This window comes from Cavia porcellus, unplaced genomic scaffold, assembly GCF_034190915.1.
Source record: "Cavia porcellus strain 051 isolate PalLab524CR breed Dunkin Hartley unplaced genomic scaffold, mCavPor4.1 scaffold_30, whole genome shotgun sequence".
NCBI classification, from domain to species: Eukaryota; Metazoa; Chordata; class Mammalia; order Rodentia; family Caviidae; genus Cavia; species Cavia porcellus.
In genome coordinates, this window is record NW_026947513.1 from 851,388 (window position 1) to 877,771 (window position 26,384).

Below are 26,384 nucleotides of genomic sequence, written 5' to 3' on the forward strand. Positions count from 1 at the left end.
AGTGAATGTAATGTAACACACACCCATACAATGCGCACCACCCCGCGATGTTTTTCTCACTCCTACAAGTGAATGTAATGTAACACACACCCATACAATGCGCACCACCCCGTGATGTTTTTCTCACTCCTACTAGTGAATGTAATGTAACACACACCCATACAATGCGCACCACCCCACGATGTTTTTCAGAAACCTATCCTACATTGCCACTGCATGTTCCCTCACCTCCCCATGCTGACCACCCCGCGGTGCTTTTCTCCATCCTACATTGCCACTCATTGCCTATCCTTATTCAGACTCTCTGATTCACACCACCCCGTGATGTTTTTCTCACTCCTACTAGTGAATGTAATGTAAAAAACACCGATACAATGCACACCACCTCGTGATGTTTTTCTCACTCCTACTAGTGAATGTAATGTAACACACACCCATAAAATGCGCACCACCCCACGATGTTTTTCAGAAAACTATCCTACATTGCCACTGCATGTTCCCTGACCTCCCCATGCTGACCACCGGGCGGTGCTTTTCTCCATCCTACATTGCCACTCACTGCCTATCCTAATTCTGACCCTCCGATTCACACCAACCCGTGATGTTTTTCTCACTCCTACTAGTGAATGTAATGTAACACACACCCATACAATGCACACCACCCCGTGATGTTTTTCTCACTCCTAGTAGTGAATGTAACGTAACACACACCCATAAAAACCGCACCAACCCGTGATGTTTTTCTCACTCCTACTTGTGAATGTAATGTAACACCCACCCATACAATGCGCACCACCCCGCGATGTTTTTCAGAAACCTATCCTACATTGCCACTGCATGTTCCCTGACCTCACCATGCTGACCACACCGCGGTGCTTTTCTCCATCCTACATTGCCCCTCACTGCCTATCCTAATTCAGACCGTCCGATTCACACCACACCGTGATGTTTTTCTCACTCCTACTAGTGAATGTAATGTAACACACACCCATACAATGCACACCACCCCGTGATGTTTTTCAGAAAACTATCCTACATTGCCACTGCATGTTCCCTGACCTCCCCATGCTGACAACACCGCGGTGCTTTTCTCCATCCTACATTGCCATTCACTGCCTATCCTAATTCAGACCCTCTGATTCAAACCACCCCGTGATGTTTTTCTCACTCCTACTAGTGAATGTAATGTAACACACACCCATACAATGCGCACCACCCCGTGATGTTTTTCAGAAACCTATCCTACATTGCCAATGCATGTTCCCTGACCTCCCCATGCTGACCACCCCGCGGTGGTTTTCTCCATCCTACATTGCAACTCACTGGCTATCCTAATTCACACCATCCGATTCACACCACCCCGTGATGTTTTTCTCACACCTACTAGTGAATGTAATGTAACACACAACCATACAATGCGCACCAACCCGCAATGTTTTTCAGAAACGTATCCTACATTTCCACTGCATGTTCCCTGACTTCCCCATGCTGACCACCCCGCGGTGCTTTTCTCCATCCTACATTGCCACTCACTGCCTATCCTAATTCAGACCCTCCGATTCACACCACCCCGTGATGTTTTTCTCACTACTAGTGAATGTAATGTAACACACACCCATACAATGCGCACCACCCCGCGATGTTTTTCAGAAACCTATCCTACATTGCCACTGCATGTTCCCTGACCTCCCCATGCTCACCACCCCGCGGTGCTTTTCTCCATCCTACATTGCCACTCACTGCCTATCCTAATTCAGACCCTCCGATTCACACCACCCCGTGATGTTTTTCTCACTCCTACTAGTGAATGTAATGTAGCACAAACCCATACAATGCGCACCACCCCGTGATGTATTTCTCACTCCTACTAGTGAATGTAATGTAACACACACCCATACAATGCGCACCACCCCGTGATGTTTTTCTCACTCCTACTAGTGAATGTAATGTAACACACACCCATACAATGCGCACCACCCCGCGATGTTTTTCTCACTCCTACTAGTGAATGTAAGGTAACACACACCCAAATAATGCGCACCACCCCGTGATGTTTTTCTCACTCCTACGAGTGAATGTAATGTAACACACACATACAATGCGCACCACTCCGCGATGTTTTTCAGAAACCTATCCTACATTGCCACTGCATGTTCCCTGACCTCCCCATGCTGAGCACCCCTCAGTGCTTTTCTCCATCCTACATTGCCACTCACTGCCTATCCTAATTCAGACCCTCCAATTCACACCACCCCGTGATGTTTTTCTCACTCCTAATAGTGAATGTAATGTAACACACACCGATACAATGCACACCACCCCGTGATGTTTTTCTCACTCCTACTAGTGAATGTATTGTAACACACACCCATACAATGCGCACCACCCCGTGATGTTTTTCAGAAACCTATCCTACATTGCCAATGCATGTTCCCTGACCTCCCCATGCTAACCACCCCGCGGTGCTTTTCTCCATCCTACATTGCAACTCACTGTCTATCCTAATTCACACCATCCAATTCACACCACCCCGTGATGTTTTTCTCACACCTACTAGTGAATGTAATGTAACACACACCCATACAATGCGCACCACCGCGCAATGTTTTTCAGAAACCTATCCTACATTTCCACTGCATGTTCCCTGACCTCCCCATGCTGACCACCCCGAGGTGCTTTTCTCCATCCTACATTGCCACTCACTGCCTATCCTAATTCAGACCCTCCGATTCACACCACCCCGCGATGTGTTTCTTACTCCTACTAGTGAATGTAATGGAACACACACCCATATAATGCGCACCCCCCCGCGATGTTTTTCGGAAACCTATCCTACATTGCCACTGCATGTTCTCTGACCTCCCCATGCTGACCACCCCGCGGTGCTTTTCTTCATCCTACATTGCCACTCACTGCCTATCCTAATTCAGACCCTCCGATTCACCCCATCCTGTGAAGTTTTTCTCACTCCTACTAGTGAACGTAATGTAACACCGACCCATACAATGCGCACCACCCCGTGAAGTTTTTCAGAAAACTATACTACATTGCCACTGCATTTTCCCTTACTTCCCCATGCTGACCACCCCGCGGTGCTTTTATCCATCCTACATTGCCACTCACTGCCTATGCTAATTCAGTCCCTCCGATTCACACCACCCCGTGATGTTTTTCTCACTCCTACTAGTGAATGTAATGTAACACACACCCAGACAATGCGCATCACCCGGTGATGTTTTTCAGAAACCTATCCTACATTGCCACTGCGTGTTCCCTGACCTCCCCAGGCTGACCACCCCGTGGTGCTTTTCTCCATCCTACATTGCCACTCACTGGATATCCTAATTCAGACCATCCGATTCACACCACCCCGTGATGTTTTTCTCACACCTAGTAGTGAATGTAATGTAACACACACCCATACAATGCGCACCACCCCGTGATGTTTTTCTCACTCCTACTAGTGAATGTAATGTAACACACACCCATACAATGCGCACAACCCCGCGATGTTTTTCAGAAACCTATCCTACATTACCACTGCATGTTCCCTGACCTCCCCATGCTGACCACCCCGCGGTGCTTTTCTCCATCCTACATTGCCACTCACTGCCTATACTAATTCAGACCCTCCGATTCACACCACCCCGTGATGTTTTTCTCACTCCTACTAGTAAATGTAATGTAACACACACCCATACAATGTGCAGCACCCCGTGATGTTTTTCTCACTCCTACTAGTGAATGTAATGTAAAACACAACCATACAATGCGCACCACCGCGCGATGTTTTTCAGAAAACTATCCAACATTGCCACTGCATGTTCCCTGACGTCCACATGCGGACCACCCCGCGGTGGTTTTCTCCATCCTACATAGCCACTCACTGCCTATCCTAATTCAGACCCTCCGATTCACACTGCTCCGTGATGTTTTTCTCACTCCTACTAGTGAATGTAATGTAACACACACCCATACAATGCGCACCACCCCGCGATGTTTTTCTCACTCCTACTAGTGAATGTAATGTAACACACACCCATACAATGCGCACCACCCCGTGATTTTTTTCTCACTCCTACTAGTGAATGTAATATAACACACAACCATACATTGCGCACCACCCCGTGATGTTTTTCTCACTCCTACTAGTGAATGTAATGTAACACACACCCATACAATGCGCACCACCCCGCGATGTTTTTCAGAAACCTATCCTACATTGCCACTGCATGTTCCCTGACCTCCCCATGCTGACCACCCTGGGGTGCTTTTCTCCAACCTACATTGCCACTCAGTGCCTATCCTAATTCAGACCATCCGAATCACACCACCCCGTGATGTTTTTCTCACTCCTAATAGTGAATGTAATGTAACACACACCCATACAATGCGCACCACCCCGCGATGTTTTTCTCACTCCTACTAGTGAATGTAATGTAACACACACCCATACAATGCGCACCACCCCGCGATGATTTTCTCTCTCCTACTAGTGAATGTAATGTAACACACACCCAAATAATGCGCACCACTCCGTGATGTTTTTCTCACTCCTACTAGTGAATGTAATGTAACACACACCCATACAATGCGCACCATCCCGCGATGTTTTTCAGAAACCTATCCTACATTGCCACTGCATGTTCCCTGACCTCCCCATGCTGAGCACCCCTCAGTGCTTTTCTCCATCCTACATTGCCACTCATTGCCTATCCTTATTCAGACTCTCTGATTCACACCACCCCGTGATGTTTTTCTCACTCCTACTAGTGAATGTAATGTAAAAAACACCGATACAATGCACACCACCTCGTGATGTTTTTCTCACTCCTACTAGTGAATGTAATGTAACACACACCCATAAAATGCGCACCACCCCACGATGTTTTTCAGAAAACTATCCTACATTGCCACTGCATGTTCCCTGACCTCCCCATGCTGACCACCGGGCGGTGCTTTTCTCCATCCTACATTGCCACTCACTGCCTATCCTAATTCTGACCCTCCGATTCACACCAACCCGTGATGTTTTTCTCACTCCTACTAGTGAATGTAATGTAACACACACCCATACAATGCACACCACCCCGTGATGTTTTTCTCACTCCTAGTAGTGAATGTAACGTAACACACACCCATAAAAACCGCACCAACCCGTGATGTTTTTCTCACTCCTACTTGTGAATGTAATGTAACACCCACCCATACAATGCGCACCACCCCGCGATGTTTTTCAGAAACCTATCCTACATTGCCACTGCATGTTCCCTGACCTCACCATGCTGACCACACCGCGGTGCTTTTCTCCATCCTACATTGCCACTCACTGCCTATCCTAATTCAGACCGTCCGATTCACACCACACCGTGATGTTTTTCTCACTCCTACTAGTGAATGTAATGTAACACACACCCATACAATGCGCACCACCCCGTGATGTTTTTCAGAAAACTATCCTACATTGCCACTGCATGTTCCCTGACCTCCCCATGCTGACAACACCGCGGTGCTTTTCTCCATCCTACATTGCCATTCACTGCCTATCCTAATTCAGACCCTCCGATTCAAACCACCCCGTGATGTTTTTCTCACTCCTACTAGTGAATGTAATGTAACACACACCCATACAATGCGCACCACCCCGTGATGTTTTTCAGAAACCTATCCTACATTGCCAATGCATGTTCCCTGACCTCCCCATGCTGACCACCCCGCGGTGGTTTTCTCCATCCTACATTGCAACTCACTGGCTATCCTAATTCACACCATCCGATTCACACCACCCCGTGATGTTTTTCTCACACCTACTAGTGAATGTAATGTAACACACACCCATACAATGCGCACCACCCCGCGATGTTTTTCAGAAACCTATCCTACATTGCCACTGCATGTTCCCTGACCTCCCCATGCTGACCACCCTGGGGTGCTTTTCTCCAACCTACATTGCCACTCAGTGCCTATCCTAATTCAGACCATCCGAATCACACCACCCCGTGATGTTTTTCTCACTCCTAATAGTGAATGTAATGTAACACACACCCATACAATGCGCACCACCCCGCGATGTTTTTCTCACTCCTACTAGTGAATGTAATGTAACACACACCCATACAATGCGCACCACCCCGCGATGATTTTCTCTCTCCTACTAGTGAATGTAATGTAACACACACCCAAATAATGCGCACCACTCCGTGATGTTTTTCTCACTCCTACTAGTGAATGTAATGTAACACACACCCATACAATGCGCACCATCCCGCGATGTTTTTCAGAAACCTATCCTACATTGCCACTGCATGTTCCCTGACCTCCCCATGCTGAGCACCCCTCAGTGCTTTTCTCCATCCTACATTGCCACTCATTGCCTATCCTTATTCAGACTCTCTGATTCACACCACCCCGTGATGTTTTTCTCACTCCTACTAGTGAATGTAATGTAAAAAACACCGATACAATGCACACCACCTCGTGATGTTTTTCTCACTCCTACTAGTGAATGTAATGTAACACACACCCATAAAATGCGCACCACCCCACGATGTTTTTCAGAAAACTATCCTACATTGCCACTGCATGTTCCCTGACCTCCCCATGCTGACCACCGGGCGGTGCTTTTCTCCATCCTACATTGCCACTCACTGCCTATCCTAATTCTGACCCTCCGATTCACACCAACCCGTGATGTTTTTCTCACTCCTACTAGTGAATGTAATGTAACACACACCCATACAATGCACACCACCCCGTGATGTTTTTCTCACTCCTAGTAGTGAATGTAACGTAACACACACCCATAAAAACCGCACCAACCCGTGATGTTTTTCTCACTCCTACTTGTGAATGTAATGTAACACCCACCCATACAATGCGCACCACCCCGCGATGTTTTTCAGAAACCTATCCTACATTGCCACTGCATGTTCCCTGACCTCACCATGCTGACCACACCGCGGTGCTTTTCTCCATCCTACATTGCCACTCACTGCCTATCCTAATTCAGACCGTCCGATTCACACCACACCGTGATGTTTTTCTCACTCCTACTAGTGAATGTAATGTAACACACACCCATACAATGCGCACCACCCCGTGATGTTTTTCAGAAAACTATCCTACATTGCCACTGCATGTTCCCTGACCTCCCCATGCTGACAACACCGCGGTGCTTTTCTCCATCCTACATTGCCATTCACTGCCTATCCTAATTCAGACCCTCCGATTCAAACCACCCCGTGATGTTTTTCTCACTCCTACTAGTGAATGTAATGTAACACACACCCATACAATGCGCACCACCCCGTGATGTTTTTCAGAAACCTATCCTACATTGCCAATGCATGTTCCCTGACCTCCCCATGCTGACCACCCCGCGGTGGTTTTCTCCATCCTACATTGCAACTCACTGGCTATCCTAATTCACACCATCCGATTCACACCACCCCGTGATGTTTTTCTCACACCTACTAGTGAATGTAATGTAACACACACCCATACAATGCGCACCACCCCGCGATGTTTTTCAGAAACCTATCCTACATTGCCACTGCATGTTCCCTGACCTCCCCATGCTGACCACCCTGGGGTGCTTTTCTCCAACCTACATTGCCACTCAGTGCCTATCCTAATTCAGACCATCCGAATCACACCACCCCGTGATGTTTTTCTCACTCCTAATAGTGAATGTAATGTAACACACACCCATACAATGCGCACCACCCCGCGATGTTTTTCTCACTCCTACTAGTGAATGTAATGTAACACACACCCATACAATGCGCACCACCCCGCGATGATTTTCTCTCTCCTACTAGTGAATGTAATGTAACACACACCCAAATAATGCGCACCACTCCGTGATGTTTTTCTCACTCCTACTAGTGAATGTAATGTAACACACACCCATACAATGCGCACCATCCCGCGATGTTTTTCAGAAACCTATCCTACATTGCCACTGCATGTTCCCTGACCTCCCCATGCTGAGCACCCCTCAGTGCTTTTCTCCATCCTACATTGCCACTCATTGCCTATCCTTATTCAGACTCTCTGATTCACACCACCCCGTGATGTTTTTCTCACTCCTACTAGTGAATGTAATGTAAAAAACACCGATACAATGCACACCACCTCGTGATGTTTTTCTCACTCCTACTAGTGAATGTAATGTAACACACACCCATAAAATGCGCACCACCCCACGATGTTTTTCAGAAAACTATCCTACATTGCCACTGCATGTTCCCTGACCTCCCCATGCTGACCACCGGGCGGTGCTTTTCTCCATCCTACATTGCCACTCACTGCCTATCCTAATTCTGACCCTCCGATTCACACCAACCCGTGATGTTTTTCTCACTCCTACTAGTGAATGTAATGTAACACACACCCATACAATGCACACCACCCCGTGATGTTTTTCTCACTCCTAGTAGTGAATGTAACGTAACACACACCCATAAAAACCGCACCAACCCGTGATGTTTTTCTCACTCCTACTTGTGAATGTAATGTAACACCCACCCATACAATGCGCACCACCCCGCGATGTTTTTCAGAAACCTATCCTACATTGCCACTGCATGTTCCCTGACCTCACCATGCTGACCACACCGCGGTGCTTTTCTCCATCCTACATTGCCACTCACTGCCTATCCTAATTCAGACCGTCCGATTCACACCACACCGTGATGTTTTTCTCACTCCTACTAGTGAATGTAATGTAACACACACCCATACAATGCGCACCACCCCGTGATGTTTTTCAGAAAACTATCCTACATTGCCACTGCATGTTCCCTGACCTCCCCATGCTGACAACACCGCGGTGCTTTTCTCCATCCTACATTGCCATTCACTGCCTATCCTAATTCAGACCCTCCGATTCAAACCACCCCGTGATGTTTTTCTCACTCCTACTAGTGAATGTAATGTAACACACACCCATACAATGCGCCCCACCCCGTGATGTTTTTCAGAAACCTATCCTACATTGCCAATGCATGTTCCCTGACCTCCCCATGCTGACCACCCCGCGGTGGTTTTCTCCATCCTACATTGCAACTCACTGGCTATCCTAATTCACACCATCCGATTCACACCACCCCGTGATGTTTTTCTCACACCTACTAGTGAATGTAATGTAACACACAACCATACAATGCGCACCAACCCGCAATGTTTTTCAGAAACGTATCCTACATTTCCACTGCATGTTCCCTGACTTCCCCATGCTGACCACCCCGCGGTGCTTTTCTCCATCCTACATTGCCACTCACTGCCTATCCTAATTCAGACCCTCCGATTCACACCACCCCGTGATGTTTTTCTCACTACTAGTGAATGTAATGTAACACACACCCATACAATGCGCACCACCCCGCGATGTTTTTCAGAAACCTATCCTACATTGCCACTGCATGTTCCCTGACCTCCCCATGCTCACCACCCCGCGGTGCTTTTCTCCATCCTACATTGCCACTCACTGCCTATCCTAATTCAGACCCTCCGATTCACACCACCCCGTGATGTTTTTCTCACTCCTACTAGTGAATGTAATGTAGCACAAACCCATACAATGCGCACCACCCCGTGATGTATTTCTCACTCCTACTAGTGAATGTAATGTAACACACACCCATACAATGCGCACCACCCCGTGATGTTTTTCTCACTCCTACTAGTGAATGTAATGTAACACACACCCATACAATGCGCACCACCCCGCGATGTTTTTCTCACTCCTACTAGTGAATGTAAGGTAACACACACCCAAATAATGCGCACCACCCCGTGATGTTTTTCTCACTCCTACGAGTGAATGTAATGTAACACACACATACAATGCGCACCACTCCGCGATGTTTTTCAGAAACCTATCCTACATTGCCACTGCATGTTCCCTGACCTCCCCATGCTGAGCACCCCTCAGTGCTTTTCTCCATCCTACATTGCCACTCACTGCCTATCCTAATTCAGACCCTCCAATTCACACCACCCCGTGATGTTTTTCTCACTCCTAATAGTGAATGTAATGTAACACACACCGATACAATGCACACCACCCCGTGATGTTTTTCTCACTCCTACTAGTGAATGTATTGTAACACACACCCATACAATGCGCACCACCCCGTGATGTTTTTCAGAAACCTATCCTACATTGCCAATGCATGTTCCCTGACCTCCCCATGCTAACCACCCCGCGGTGCTTTTCTCCATCCTACATTGCAACTCACTGTCTATCCTAATTCACACCATCCGATTCACACCACCCCGTGATGTTTTTCTCACACCTACTAGTGAATGTAATGTAACACACACCCATACAATGCGCACCACCGCGCAATGTTTTTCAGAAACCTATCCTACATTTCCACTGCATGTTCCCTGACCTCCCCATGCTGACCACCCCGAGGTGCTTTTCTCCATCCTACATTGCCACTCACTGCCTATCCTAATTCAGACCCTCCGATTCACACCACCCCGCGATGTGTTTCTTACTCCTACTAGTGAATGTAATGGAACACACACGCATACAATGCGCACCCCCCCGCGATGTTTTTCGGAAACCTATCCTACATTGCCACTGCATGTTCTCTGACCTCCCCATGCTGACCACCCCGCGGTGCTTTTCTCCATCCTACATTGCCACTCACTGCCTATCCTAATTCAGACCCTCCGATTCACCCCATCCTGTGAAGTTTTTCTCACTCCTACTAGTGAACGTAATGGAACACCCACCCATACAATGCGCACCACCCCGTGAAGTTTTTCAGAAAACTATACTACATTGCCACTGCATTTTCCCTTACTTCCCCATGCTGACCACCCCGCGGTGCTTTTATCCATCCTACATTGCCACTCACTGCCTATGCTAATTCAGACCCTCCGATTCACACCACACCGTGATGTTTTTCTCACTCCTACTAGTGAATGTAATGTAACACACACCCAGACAATGCGCATCACCCGGTGATGTTTTTCAGAAACCTATCCTACATTGCCACTGCGTGTTTCCTGACCTCCCCAGGCTGACCACCCCGTGGTGCTTTTCTCCATCCTACATTTCCACTCACTGGATATCCTAATTCAGACCATCCGATTCACACCACCCCGTGATGTTTTTCTCACACCTAGTAGTGAATGTAATGTAACACACACCCATACAATGCGCACCACCCCGTGATGTTTTTCTCACTCCTACTAGTGAATGTAATGTAACACACACCCATACAATGCGCACCACCCCGCGATGTTTTTCAGAAACCTATCCTACATTGCCACTGCATGTTCCCTGACCTCCCCATGCTGACCACCCCGCGGTGCTTTTCTCCATCCTACATTGCCACTCACTGCCTATACTAATTCAGACCCTCCGATTCACACCACCCCGTGATGTTTTTCTCACTCCTACTAGTGAATGTAATGTAACACACACCCATACAATGTGCAGCACCCCGTGATGTTTTTCTCACTCCTACTAGTGAATGTAATGTAAAACACAACCATACAATGCGCACCACCGCGCGATGTTTTTCAGAAAACTATCCAACATTGCCACTGCATGTTCCCTGACGTCCACATGCGGACCACCCCGCGGTGGTTTTCTCCATCCTACATAGCCACTCACTGCCTATCCTAATTCAGACCCTCCGATTCACACTGCTCCGTGATGTTTTTCTCACTCCTACTAGTGAATGTAATGTAACACACACCCATACAATGCGCACCACCCCGCGATGTTTTTCTCACTCCTACTAGTGAATGTAATGTAACACACACCCATACAATGCGCACCACCCCGTGATTTTTTTCTCACTCCTACTAGTGAATGTAATATAACACACAACCATACATTGCGCACCACCCCGTGATGTTTTTCTCACTCCTACTAGTGAATGTAATGTAACACACACCCATACAATGCACACCACCCCGCGATGTTTTTCAGAAACCTATCCTACATTGCCACTGCATGTTCCCTGACCTCCCCATGCTGACCACCCTGGGGTGCTTTTCTCCAACCTACATTGCCACTCACTGCCTATCCTAATTCAGACCCTCCGATTCACACCGCTCCGTGATGTTTTTCTCACTCCTACTAGTGAATGTAATGTAACACACACCCATACAATGCGCACCACCCCGCGATGTTTTTCTCACTCCTACTAGTGAATGTAATGTAACACACACCCATACAATGCGCACCACCCCGCGATGATTTTCTCTCTCCTACTAGTGAATGTAATGTAACACACACCCAAATAATGCGCACCACTCCGTGATCTTTTTCTCACTCCTACTAGTGAATGTAATGTAACACACACCCATACAATGCGCACCATCCCGCGATGTTTTTCAGAAACCTATCTTACATTGCCACTGCATGTTCCCTGACCTCCCCATGCTGACCACCCCGCGGTGCTTTTCTCCATCCTACATTGCCACTCACTGCCTATCCTAATTCAGACCCTCCGATTGACACCACCCCGTGATGTTTTTCTCACTCCTACTAGTGAATGTAATGTAGCACAAACCCATACAATGCGCACCACCCCGTGATGTATTTCTCACTCCTACTAGTGAATGTAATGTAACACACACCCATACAATGCGCACCACCCCGTGATGTTTTTCTCACTCCTACTAGTGAATGTAATGTAACACACACCCATACAATGCGCACCACCCCGCGATGTTTTTCTCACTCCTACTAGTGAATGTAAGGTAACACACACCCAAATAATGCGCACCACCCCGTGATGTTTTTCTCACTCCTACGAGTGAATGTAATGTAACACACACATACAATGCGCACCACTCCGCGATGTTTTTCAGAAACCTATCCTACATTGCCACTGCATGTTCCCTGACCTCCCCATGCTGAGCACCCCTCAGTGCTTTTCTCCATCCTACATTGCCACTCACTGCCTATCCTAATTCAGACCCTCCAATTCACACCACCCCGTGATGTTTTTCTCACTCCTAATAGTGAATGTAATGTAACACACACCGATACAATGCACACCACCCCGTGATGTTTTTCTCACTCCTACTAGTGAATGTAATGTAACACACACCCATACGATGTGCACCACCCCGTGATGTTTTTCAGAAACCTATCCTACATTTCCAATGCATGTTCCCTGACCTCCCCATGCTAACCACCCCGCGGTGCTTTTCTCCATCCTACATTGCAACTCACTGTCTATCCTAATTCACACCATCCGATTCACACCACCCCGTGATGTTTTTCTCACACCTACTAGTGAATGTAATGTAACACACACCCATACAATGCGCACCACCGCGCAATGTTTTTCAGAAACCTATCCTACATTTCCACTGCATGTTCCCTGACCTCCCCATGCTGACCACCCCGCGGTGCTTTTCTCCATCCTACATTGCCACTCACTGCCTATCCTAATTCAGACTCTCCGATTCACACCACCCCGCGATGTGTTTCTTACTCCTACTAGTGAATGTAATGGAACACACACCCATACAATGCGCACCCCCCCGCGATGTTTTTCGGAAACCTATCCTACATTGCCACTGCATGTTCTCTGACCTCCCCATGCTGACCACCCCGCGGTGCTTTTCTCCATCCTACATTGCCACTCACTGCCTATCCTAATTCAGACACTCCGATTCACCCCATCCTGTGAAGTTTTTCTCACTCCTACTAGTGAACGTAATGTAACACCCACCCATACAATGCGCACCACCCCGTGAAGTTTTTCAGAAAACTATACTACATTGCCACTGCATTTTCCCTTACTTCCCCATGCTGACCACCCCGCGTTGCTTTTATCCATCCTACATTGCCACTCACTGCCTATGCTAATTCAGACCCTCCGATTCACACCACCCCGTGATGTTTTTCTCACTCCTACTAGTGAATGTAATGTAACACACACCCAGACAATGGGCATCACCCGGTGATGTTTTTCAGAAACCTACCCTACATTGCCACTGCGTGTTCCCTGACCTCCCCAGGCTGACCACCCCGTGGTGCTTTTCTCCATCCTACATTGCCACTCACTGGATATCCTAATTCAGACCATCCGATTCACACCACCCCGTGATGTTTTTCTCACACCTAGTAGTGAATGTAATGTAACACACACCCATACAATGCGCACCACCCCGTGATGTTTTTCTCACTCCTACTAGTGAATGTAATGTAACACACACCCATACAATGCGCACCACCCCGCGATGTTTTTCAGAAACCTATCCTACATTGCCACTGCATGTTCCCTGACCTCCGCATGCTGACCACCCCGCGGTGCTTTTCTCCATCCTACATTGCCACTCACTGCCTATACTAATTCAGACCCTCCGATTCACACCACCCCGTGATGTTTTTCTCACTCCTACTAGTGAATGTAATGTAACACACACCCATACAATGTGCACCACCCCGTGATGTTTTTTTCACTCCTACTAGTGAATGTAATGTAAAACACAACCATACAATGCGCACCACCGCGCGATGTTTTTCAGAAAACTATCCAACATTGCCACTGCATGTTCCCTGACGTCCACATGCGGACCACCCCGCGGTGGTTTTCTCCATCCTACATAGCCACTCACTGCCTATCCTAATTCAGACCCTCCGATTCACACCGCTCCGTGATGTTTTTCTCACTCCTACTAGTGAATGTAATGTAACACACACCCATACAATGCGCACCACCCCGCGATGTTTTTCTCACTCCTACTAGTGAATGTAATGTAACACACACCCATACAATGCGCACCACCCCGTAATTTTTTTCTCACTCCTACTAGTGAATGTAATGTAACACACAACCATACATTGCGCACCACCCCGTGATGTTTTCTCACTACTACTAGTGAATGTAATGTAACACACACCCATACAATGCGCACCACCCCGCGATGTTTTTCAGAAACCTATCCTACATTGCCACTGCATGTTCCCTGACCTCCCCATGCTGACCACCCTGGGGTGCTTTTCTCCAACCTACATTGCCACTCACTGCCTATCCTAATTCAGACCATCCGAATCACACCACCCCGTGATGTTTTTCTCACTCCTAATAGTGAATGTAATGTAACACACACCCATACAATGCGCACCACCCCGCGATGTTTTTCTCACTCCTACTAGTGAATGTAATGTAACACACACCCATACAATCCGCACCACCCCGCGATGATTTTCTCTCTCCTACTAGTGAATGTAATGTAACACACACCCAAATAATGCGCACAACTCCGTGATGTTTTTCTCACTCCTACTAGTGAATGTAATGTAACACACACCCATACAATGCGCACCATCCCGCGATGTTTTTCAGAAACCTATCTTACATTGCCACTGCATGTTCCCTGACCTCCCCATGCTGACCACCCCGCGGTGCTTTTCTCCATCCTACATTGCCACTCACTGCCTATCCTAATTCAGACCCTCCGATTCACACCACCCCGTGATGTTTTTCTCACTCCTACTAGTGAATGTAATGTAACACACACCCATACAATGCGCACCAACGCGTGATGATTTTCTCACTCCTACTAGTGAATGTAATGTAACACACACCCATACAATGCGCACCACCCCGCGATGATTTTCTCACTCCTACTAGTGAATGTAATGTAACACACACCCAAATAATGCGCACCACTCCGTGATGTTTTTCTCACTCCTACTAGTGAATGTAATGTAACACACACCCATACAATGCGCACCACCCCGCGATGTTTTTCAGAAACCTATCTTACATTGCCACTGCATGTTCCCTGACCTCCCCATGGTGACCACACCGCGGTGCTTTTCTCCACCCTACATTGCCACTCACTGCCTATCCTAATTCAGACCCTCCGATTCACACCACCCCGTGATGTTTTTCTCACTCCTACTAGTGAATGTAATGTAACACACACCCATACAATGCGCACCACCCCGTGATGTTTTTCTCACTCCTACTAGTGAATGTAATTTAACACACACCCATACAATGCGCACCACACCGCGATGTTTTCACAAACCTATCCTACATTGCCACTGCATGTTCCCTGACATCCCCATGCTGACCACCCCGCGGTGCTTTTTTCCATCCTACATTGCCACTCACTGCCTTTCCTAATTCAGACCCTCCGATTCACACCACCCCGTGATGTTTTTCTCAATCCTACTAGTGAATGTAACGTAACACACCCCCATACAAACCGCACCAACCCGTGATGTTTTTCTCACTCCTACTTGTGAATGTAATGTAACACCCACCCATACAATGCGCACCACCATGCGATGTTTTTCAGAATCCTATCCTACATTGCCACTGCATGTTCCCTGACCTCACAATGCTGACCACACCGCGGTGCTTTTCTCCATCCTACATTGCCACTCACTGCCTATCCTAATTCAGACCCTCCGATTCACACCACATTGTGATGTTTTTCTCACTCCTACTAGTGAATGTAATGTAACACACACCCATACAATGCGCACCACCCCGTGATGTTTTTCAGAAACGTATCCTACATTGCCAATGCATGTTCCCTGACCTCCCCATGCTGACCACCCCGCGGTGCTTTTCTCCATCCTACATTGCCACTCACTGGCTATCCTAATTCACACCATCCGATTCACACCACCCCGTGATGTTTTTCTCACACCTACTAGTGAATGTAAGGTAACACACACCCATACAATGCGCACCACCGCGCAATGTTTTTCAGAAACCTATCCTACATTTCCACTGCATGTTCCCTGACCTCCCCATGCTGACCACCCCGCGGTGCTTTTCTCCATCCTACATTGCCACTCACTGCCTATCCTAATTCAGACCCTCCGATTCACACCACACCGCGATGTGTTTCTTACTCCTACTAGTGAATGTAATGGAACACACACCCATACAATGCGCACCCCCCCGCGATGTTTTTCGGAAACCTATCCTACATTGCCCCTGCATGTTCTCTGACCTCCCCATGCTGACCACCCCGCGGTGCTTTTCTCCATCCTACATTGCCACTCACTGCCTATCCTAATTCAGACTCTTCGATTCACACCACCCCGCGATGTGTTTCTTACTCCTACTAGTGAATGTAATGGAACACACACCCATACAATGCGCACCCCCCGCAATGTTTTTCAGAAACCTATCCTACATTGCCACTGCATTTTCCCTGACCTCCCCATGCTGACCACCCAGCGATGCTTTTCTCCATCCTACATTGCCACTCACTGCCTATACTAATTCAGACCCTCCGATTCACACCACCCAGTGATGTTTTTCTCACTCCTACTAGTGAATGTAATGTAACACACACCCATACAATGTGCAGCACCCCGTGATGTTTTTCTCACTCCTACTAGTGAATGTAATGTAAAACACAACCATACAATGCGCACCACCGCGCGATGTTTTTCAGAAAACTATCCAACATTGCCACTGCATGTTCCCTGACGTCCACATGCGGACCACCCCGCGGTGGTTTTCTCCATCCTACATAGCCACTCACTGCCTATCCTAATTCAGACCCTCCGATTCACACCGCTCCGTGATGTTTTTCTCACTCCTACTAGTGAATGTAATGTAACACACACCCATACAATGCGCACCACCCCGCGATGTTTTTCTCACTCCTACTAGTGAATGTAATGTAACACACACCCATACAATGCGCACCACCCCGTGATTTTTTTCTCACTCCTACTAGTGAATGTAATGTAACACACAACCATACATTGCGCACCACCCCGTGATGTTTTTCTCACTCCTACTAGTGAATGTAATGTAACACACACCCATACAATGCGCACCACCCCGCGATGTTTTTCAGAAACCTATCCTACATTGCCACTGCATGTTCCCTGACCTCCCCATGCTGACCACCCTGGGGTGCTTTTCTCCAACCTACATTGCCACTCACTGCCTATCCTAATTCAGACCATCCGAATCACACCACCCCGTGATGTTTTCTCACTCCTAATAGTGAATGTAATGTAACACACACCCATACAATGCGCACCAACCCGCGATGTTTTTCTCACTCCTACTAGTGAATGTAATGTAACACACACCCATACAATCCGCACCACCCCGCGATGATATTCTCTCTCCTACTAGTGAATGTAATGTAACACACACCCAAATAATGCGCACAACTCCGTGATGTTTTTCTCACTCCTACTAGTGAATGTAATGTAACACACACCCATACAATGCGCACCATCCCGCGATGTTTTTCAGAAACCTATCTTACATTGTCACTGCATGTTCCCTGACCTCCCCATGCTGACCACCCCGCGGTGCTTTTCTCCATCCTACATTGCCACTCACTGCCTATCCTAATTCAGACCCTCCGATTCACACCACCCCGTGATGTTGTTCTCACTCCTACTAGTGAATGTAATGTAACACACACCCATACAATGCGCACCAACGCGTGATGTTTTTCTCACTACTACTAGTGAATGTAATGTAACGCACACCCATACAATGCGCAAGACCCCGTGATGTTTCTCTCACTCCTACTAGTGAATGTAATGTAACGCACACCCATAAAATGCGCACCACCCCGTGATATTTCTCTCACTCCTACTAGTGAATCTAATGTAACACACACCCATACAATGCGCACCACCCCGTGATGTTTTTCTCACTCCTTCTAGTGAATCTAATGTAACACACACCCATACAATGCGCACCACCCCGTGATGATTTTCTCACTCCTACTAGTGAATCTAATGTAACACACACCCATACAATGCGCACCACCCCGTGATGTTTTTCTCACTCCTACTAGTGAATGTAATGTAACACACACCCATACAATGCGCACCACCCCCTGATGTTTTTCTCACTCCTACTAGTGAATGTAATGTAACGCACACCCATACAGTGCGCACCACCCCGTGATGTTTTTCTCACTGCTACTAGTGAATGTAATGTAACGCACACCCATACAATGCGCACCACCCCGTGATGTTTTTCTCACTCCTACTAGTGAATCTAATGTAACACACACCCATACAATGCGCACCACCCCGTGATGTTTGTCTCACTCCTACTAGTGAATCTAATGTAACACACACCCATACAATGCACACCACCCCGTGATAATTTTCTCACTCCTACTAGTGAATGTAATGTAACACACACCCATACATTGCACAACACCCCGTGATGTATTTCTCACTCTTACTAGTGAATGTAATGTAACACACACCCATACAATGCGCACCACCCCGTGATGTTTTTCTCACTCCTACTAGTGAATGTAATGTAACACACACCCATACAATGCGCACCACCCCGTGATGTTTTTCTCACTCCTACTAGTGAATGTAATGTAACACACACCCATACAATGCGCACCACCCCGTGATGTTTTTCTCACTCCTATTAGTGAATGTAATGTAACACACACCCATACAATGCGCACCACCCCGTGATGTTTTTCTCACTCCTACTAGTGAATGTAATGTAACACACACCCATACAATGCGCACCACCCCGTGTTTTTCTCACTCCTACTAGTGAATGTAATGTAACACACACCCATACAATGCGCACCACCCCGTGATGTTTTTCTCACTCCTACTAGTGAATGTAATGTAACACACACCCATACAATGCGCACCACCCCGTGATGTTTTTCTCACTCCTACTAGTGAATGTAATGTAACACACACCCATACAATGCGCACCACGCCGTGATGTTTTTCTCACTCCTACTAGTGAATGTAATGTAACGCACACCCATACAATGCGCACCACCCCGTGATGTTTTTCTCACTGCTACTAGTGAATGTAATGTAACGCACACCCATACAATGCGCACCACCCCGTGATGTTTTTCTCACTCCTACTAGTGAATGTAATGTAACGCACACCCATACAATGCGCACCACCCCGTGATGTTTTTCTCACTCCTACTAGTGAATGTAATGTAACGCACACCCATACAATGCGCACCACCCCGTGATGTTTCTCTCACTCCTACTAGTGAATGTAATGTAACGCACACCCATAAAATGCGCACCACCCCGTGATGTTTCTCTCACTCCTACTAGTGAATCTAATGTAACACACACCCATACAATGCGCACCACCCCGTGATGTTTCTCTCACTCCTACTAGTGAATGTAATGTAACGCACACCCATAAAATGCGCACCACCCCGTGATGTTTTTCTCACTCCTACTAGTGAATGTAGTGTAACACACACCCGTGATGTTTTTCTCACTCCTATTAGTGAATGTACTGTAACACACACCCATACAATGCGCACCACCCCGTGATGTTTTTCTCACTCCTACTAGTGAATGTAATGTAACACACACCCATACAATGCACACCACCCCGTGATGTTTTTCTCACTCCTACTAGTGAATGTAATGTAACACACACCCATACAATGCGCACCACCCCGTGATGTTTTTCTCACTCCTACTAGTGAATGTAATGTAACACACACCCATACATTGCGCACCACCCCGTGATGTTTTTCTCACTCCTACTAGTGAATGTAATGTAACACACACCCATACAATGCGCACCACCCCGTGATGTTTATCTCACTCCTACTAGTGAATGTAATGTAACACACACCCATACAATGCGCACCACCCTGTGATGTTTTTCTCACTCCTACTAGTGAATGTAATGTAGCACACACCCATACAATGCGCACCACCCCGTGATGTTTTTTCACTCCTACTAGTGAATCTAATGTAACACGAACCCATACAATGTGCACCACCCCGTGATGTTTTTCTCACTGCTACTAGTGAATGTAATGTAACGCACACCCATACAATGCGCACCACCCCGTGATGTTTTTCTCACTCCTACTAGTGAATCTTATGTAACACACACCCATACAATGCGCACCACCCCGTGATGTTTTTCTCACTCCTACTAGTGAATCTAATGTAACACACATCCATACAATGCGCACCACCCCGTGATGTTTTTCTCACTCCTACTAGTGAATGTAATGTAACACACACCCATACAATGCGCACCCCCCCGTGATGTTTTTCTCACTCTTACTAGTGAATGTAATGTAACAGACACCCATACAATGCGCACCACCCCGTGATGTTTTTCTCACTCCTACTAGTGAATGTAATGTAACACACACCCATACAATGCGCACCACCCCGTGATGTTTTTCTCCCTCCTACTAGTGAATCTAATGTAACACACACCCATACAATGCGCACCGCCCCGTGATGTTTTTTCACTCCTACTAGTGAATCTAATGTGACACACACCCATACAATGCGCACCACCCCGTGATGTTTTTCTCACTCCTACTAGTGAATCTAATGTAACACACATCGATACAATGCGCACCACCCCGTGACGTTTTTCTCACTCCTACTAGTGAATCTAATGTAACACACACCCATACAATGCGCACCACCCCGTGACGTTTTTCTCATTCCTACTAGTGAATCTAATGTAACACACACCCATACAATGCGCACCACCCCGTGATGTTTTTCTCACTCCTACTAGTGAATGTAATGTAACACACACCCATACAATGCGCACCACCCCGTGATGTTTTTCTCAATCCTACGAGTGAATGTAATGTAACACACACCCATACAATGCGCACCACCCCGTGATGTTTTTCTCACTCATACTAGTGAATGTAATGTAACACACCCATACAATGAGCACCACCCCCTGATGTTTTTCTCACTCCTACTAGTGAATGTAATGTAACGCACACCCATACAATGCGCACCACCCCGTGATGTTTTTTTCACTGCTACTAGTGAATGTAATGTAACGCACACCCATACAATGCGCACCACCCCGTGATGTTTTTCTCACTCCTACTAGTGAATGTAATGTAACGCACACCCATACAATGCGCACCACCCCGTGATGTTTTTTCACTCCTACTAGTGAATCTAATGTAACACACACCCATACAATGCGCACCACCCCGTGATGTTTTTCTCACTCCTACTAGTGAATGTAATGTAACACACACCCATACAATGCGCACCCCCCCGTGATGTTTTTCTCACTCTTACTAGTGAATGTAATGTAACAGACACCCATACAATGCGCACCACCCCGTGATGTTTTTCTCACTCCTACTAGTGAATGTAATGTAACACACACCCATACAATGCGCACCACCCCGTGATGTTTTTCTCACTCCTACTAGTGAATCTAATGTAACACACACCCATACAATGCGCACCGCCCCGTGATGTTTTTTCACTCCTACTAGTGAATCTAATGTGACACACACCCATACAATGCGCACCACCCCGTGATGTTTTTCTCACTCCTACTAGTGAATCTAATGTAACACACATCCATACAATGCGCACCACCCCGTGACGTTTTTCTCACTCCTACTAGTGAATCTAATGTAACACACACCCATACAATGCGCACCACCCCGTGACGTTTTTCTCATTCCTACTAGTGAATCTAATGTAACACACACCCATACAATGCGCACCACCCCGTGATGTTTTTCTCACTCCTACTAGTGAATGTAATGTAACACACACCCATACAATGCGCACCACCCCGTGATGTTTTTCTCACTCCTACGAGTGAATGTAATGTAACACACACCCATACAATGCGCACCACCCCGTGATGTTTTTCTCACTCCTACTAGTGAATGTAATGTAACACACCCATACAATGAGCACCACCCCCTGATGTTTTTCTCACTCCTACTAGTGAATGTAATGTAACGCACACCCATACAATGCGCACCACCCCGTGATGTTTTTTCACTGCTACTAGTGAATGTAATGTAACGCACACCCATACAATGCGCACCACCCCGTGATGTTTTTCTCACTCCTACTAGTGAATGTAATGTAACGCACACCCATACAATGCGCACCACCCCGTGATGTTTTTTCACTCCTACTAGTGAATCTAATGTAACACACACCCATACAATGCGCACCACCCCTTGATAATTTTCTCACTCCTATTAGTGAATGTAATGTAACACACACCCATACAATGCGCACCACCCCGTGATGTTTTTCTCACTCCTACTAGTGAATGTAATGTAACACACACCCATACAATGCGCACCACCCCGTGATGTTTTTCTCACTCCTACTAGTGAATGTAATGTAACACACACCCATACAATGCGCACCACCCCGTGATGTTTTTCTCACTCCTACTAGTGAATGTAATGTAACACACACCCATACAATGCGCACCACCCCGTGATGTTTTTCTCACTCCTACTAGTGAATGTAGTGTAACACACACCCATACAATGCGCACCACCCCGTGATGTTTTTCTCACTGCCAGTAGTGAATGTAGTGTAACACACACCCATACAATGCGCACCACCCCGTGATGTTTTTCTCACTCCTACTAGTGAATGTAATGTAACACACACCCATACAATGCGCACCACCCCGTGATGATTTTCTCACTCCTGCTAGATAAGCTAATGTAACAAACACCCATACAATGCGCACCACCCCGTGATGTTTTTCTCACTCCTACTAGTGAATGTAATGTAACACACACCCATACAATGTGCACCACCCCGGGATGTTTTTCTCACTCCTACTAGTTAATGTAATGTAACACACACCCATAAAATGCGCATCACCCCGTGATGTTTTTCTCACTCCTATTAGTGAATGTAATGTAACACACAACCATACAATGCGCACCACCCCGTGATGTTTTTCTCACTCCTACTAGTGAATGTAATGTAACACACCCATACAATGCGCACCACCCCCTGATGTTTTTCTCACTCCTACTAGTGAATGTAATGTAACGCACACCCATACAATGCGCACCACCCCGTGATGTTTTTCTCACTCCTACTAGTGAATGTAATGTAACGCACACCCATACAATGCGCACCACCCCGTGATGTTTTTCTCACTCCTACTAGTGAATGTAATGTAACGCACACCCATACAATGCGCACCACCCCATGATGTTTCTCTCACTCCTACTAGTGAATGTAATGTAACGCACACCCATAAAATGCGCACCACCACGTGATGTTTCTCTCACTCCTACTAGTGAATCTAATGTAATACACACCCATACAATGCGCACCACCCCGTGATGTTTCTCTCACTCCTACTAATGAATGTAATGTAACACACACCCATACAATGCGCACCACCCCGTGATGTTTTTCTCACTCCTACTAGTGAATGTAATGTAACACACACCCATACAATGCGCACCACCCCGTGATGTTTTTCTCACTCCTACTAGTGAATGTAATGTAACACACACCCATACAATGCGCACCACCCCGTGATGTTTTTCTCACTCCTACTAGTATATGTAATGTAACACACACCCATACAATGCGCACCACCCCGTGATGTTTTTCTCACTCCTACTAGTGAATGTAATGTAACACACACTCATACAATGGGCACCACCCCGTCATGTTTTTCTCACTCCTACTAGTGAATGTAGTTTAACACACACCCATACAATGCGCACCACACCGTAATGTTTTTCTCACTGCTAGTAGTGAATGTAGTGTAACACACACCCATACAATGTGCACCATCCCGTGATGTTTTTCTCACTCCTACTAGTGAATGTAATGTAACACACACCCATACAGTGCGCACCACCCCGTGATGATTTTCTCACTCCTACTAGTGAATCTAATGTAACAAACACCAATACAATGCGCACCACCCCGTGATGTTTTTCTCACTCCTACTAGTGAATGTAATGTAACACACACCCATACAATGCGCACCACCCCGTGATGTTTTTCTCACTCCTACTAGTGAATGTAATGTAACACACACCCATACAATGCGCACCACCCCGTGATGTTTTTCTCACTCCTACTAGTGAATGTAATGTAACACACACCCATACAATGCGCACCACCCCGTGATGTTTTTCTCACTCCTACTAGTGAATCTAATGTAACAAACACCCATACAATGCGCACCACCCCGTGATGTTTTTCTCACTCCTACTAGTGAATGTAATGTAACACACACTCCCATACAATGCGCACCACCCCGTGATGTTTTTCTCACTCCTACTAGTGAATGTAATGTAACAAACACCCATACAATGCGCACCACCCCGTGATGTTTTTCTCACTCCTACTAGTGAATGTAATGTAACACACACCCATACAATGCGCAACACCCCGTGATGTTTTTCTCACTCCTACTAGTGAATGTAATGTAACACACACCCATACAATGCGCACCACCCCGTGATGTTTTTCTCACTCCTACTAGTGAATGTAATGTAACACACACCCATACAATGCGCACCACCCCGTGATGTTTTTCTCACTCCTACTAGTGAATGTAATGTAACACACACCCATACAATGCGCACCACCCCGTGATGTTTTTCTCACTCCTACTAGTGAATGTAATGTAACACACACCCATACAATGCGCACCACCCCGTGATGTTTTTCTCACTCCTACTAGTGAATGTAATGTAACACACACCCATACAATGCGCACCACCCCGTGATGATTTTCTCACTCCTACTAGTGAATGTAATGTAACACACACCCATACAATGCGCACCACCCCGTGATGATTTTCTCTCTCCTACAAGTGAATGTAATGTAACACACACCCATACAATGCGCACCACCCCGTGATGTTTTTCTCACTCCTACTAGTGAATCTAATGTAACACACACCCATACAATGCGCACCACCCTGTGATGTTTTTCTCACTCCTATTAGTGAATCTAATGTAACACACACCCATACAATGCGCACCACCCCGTGATGTTTTTCTCACTCCTAATAGTGAATGTAATGTAACACACACCCATACAATGCACACCACCCCGTGATGTTTTTCTCACTCCTACTAGTGAATGTAATGTAACACACACCCATAAAATGCGCACCACCCCGTGATGTTTTTCTCACTCCTACTAGTGAATGTAATGTAACACACACCCATACAATGCGCTCCACCCCGTGATGATTTTTCACTCCTACTAGTGAATCTAATGTAACACACACCCATACAATGCGCACCACCCCGTGATGTTTTTCTCACTGCTGCTAGTGAATGTAATGTAACACACACCCATACAATGCGCACCACCCCGTGATGTTTTTCTCACTCCTACTGGTGAATCTAAAGTAACACACACCCATACAATGCGCACCACCCCGTGATGTTTTTCTCACTCCTACTAGTGAATCTAATGTAACACACACCCATACAATGCACACCACCCCGTGATGTTTTTCTCACTCCTACTAGTGAATGTAATGTAACACACACCCATACAATGCGCACCACCCCGTGATGTTTTTCTCACTCCTACTAGTGAATCTAATGTAACACACACCCATACAATGCGCACCGCCCCGTGATGTTT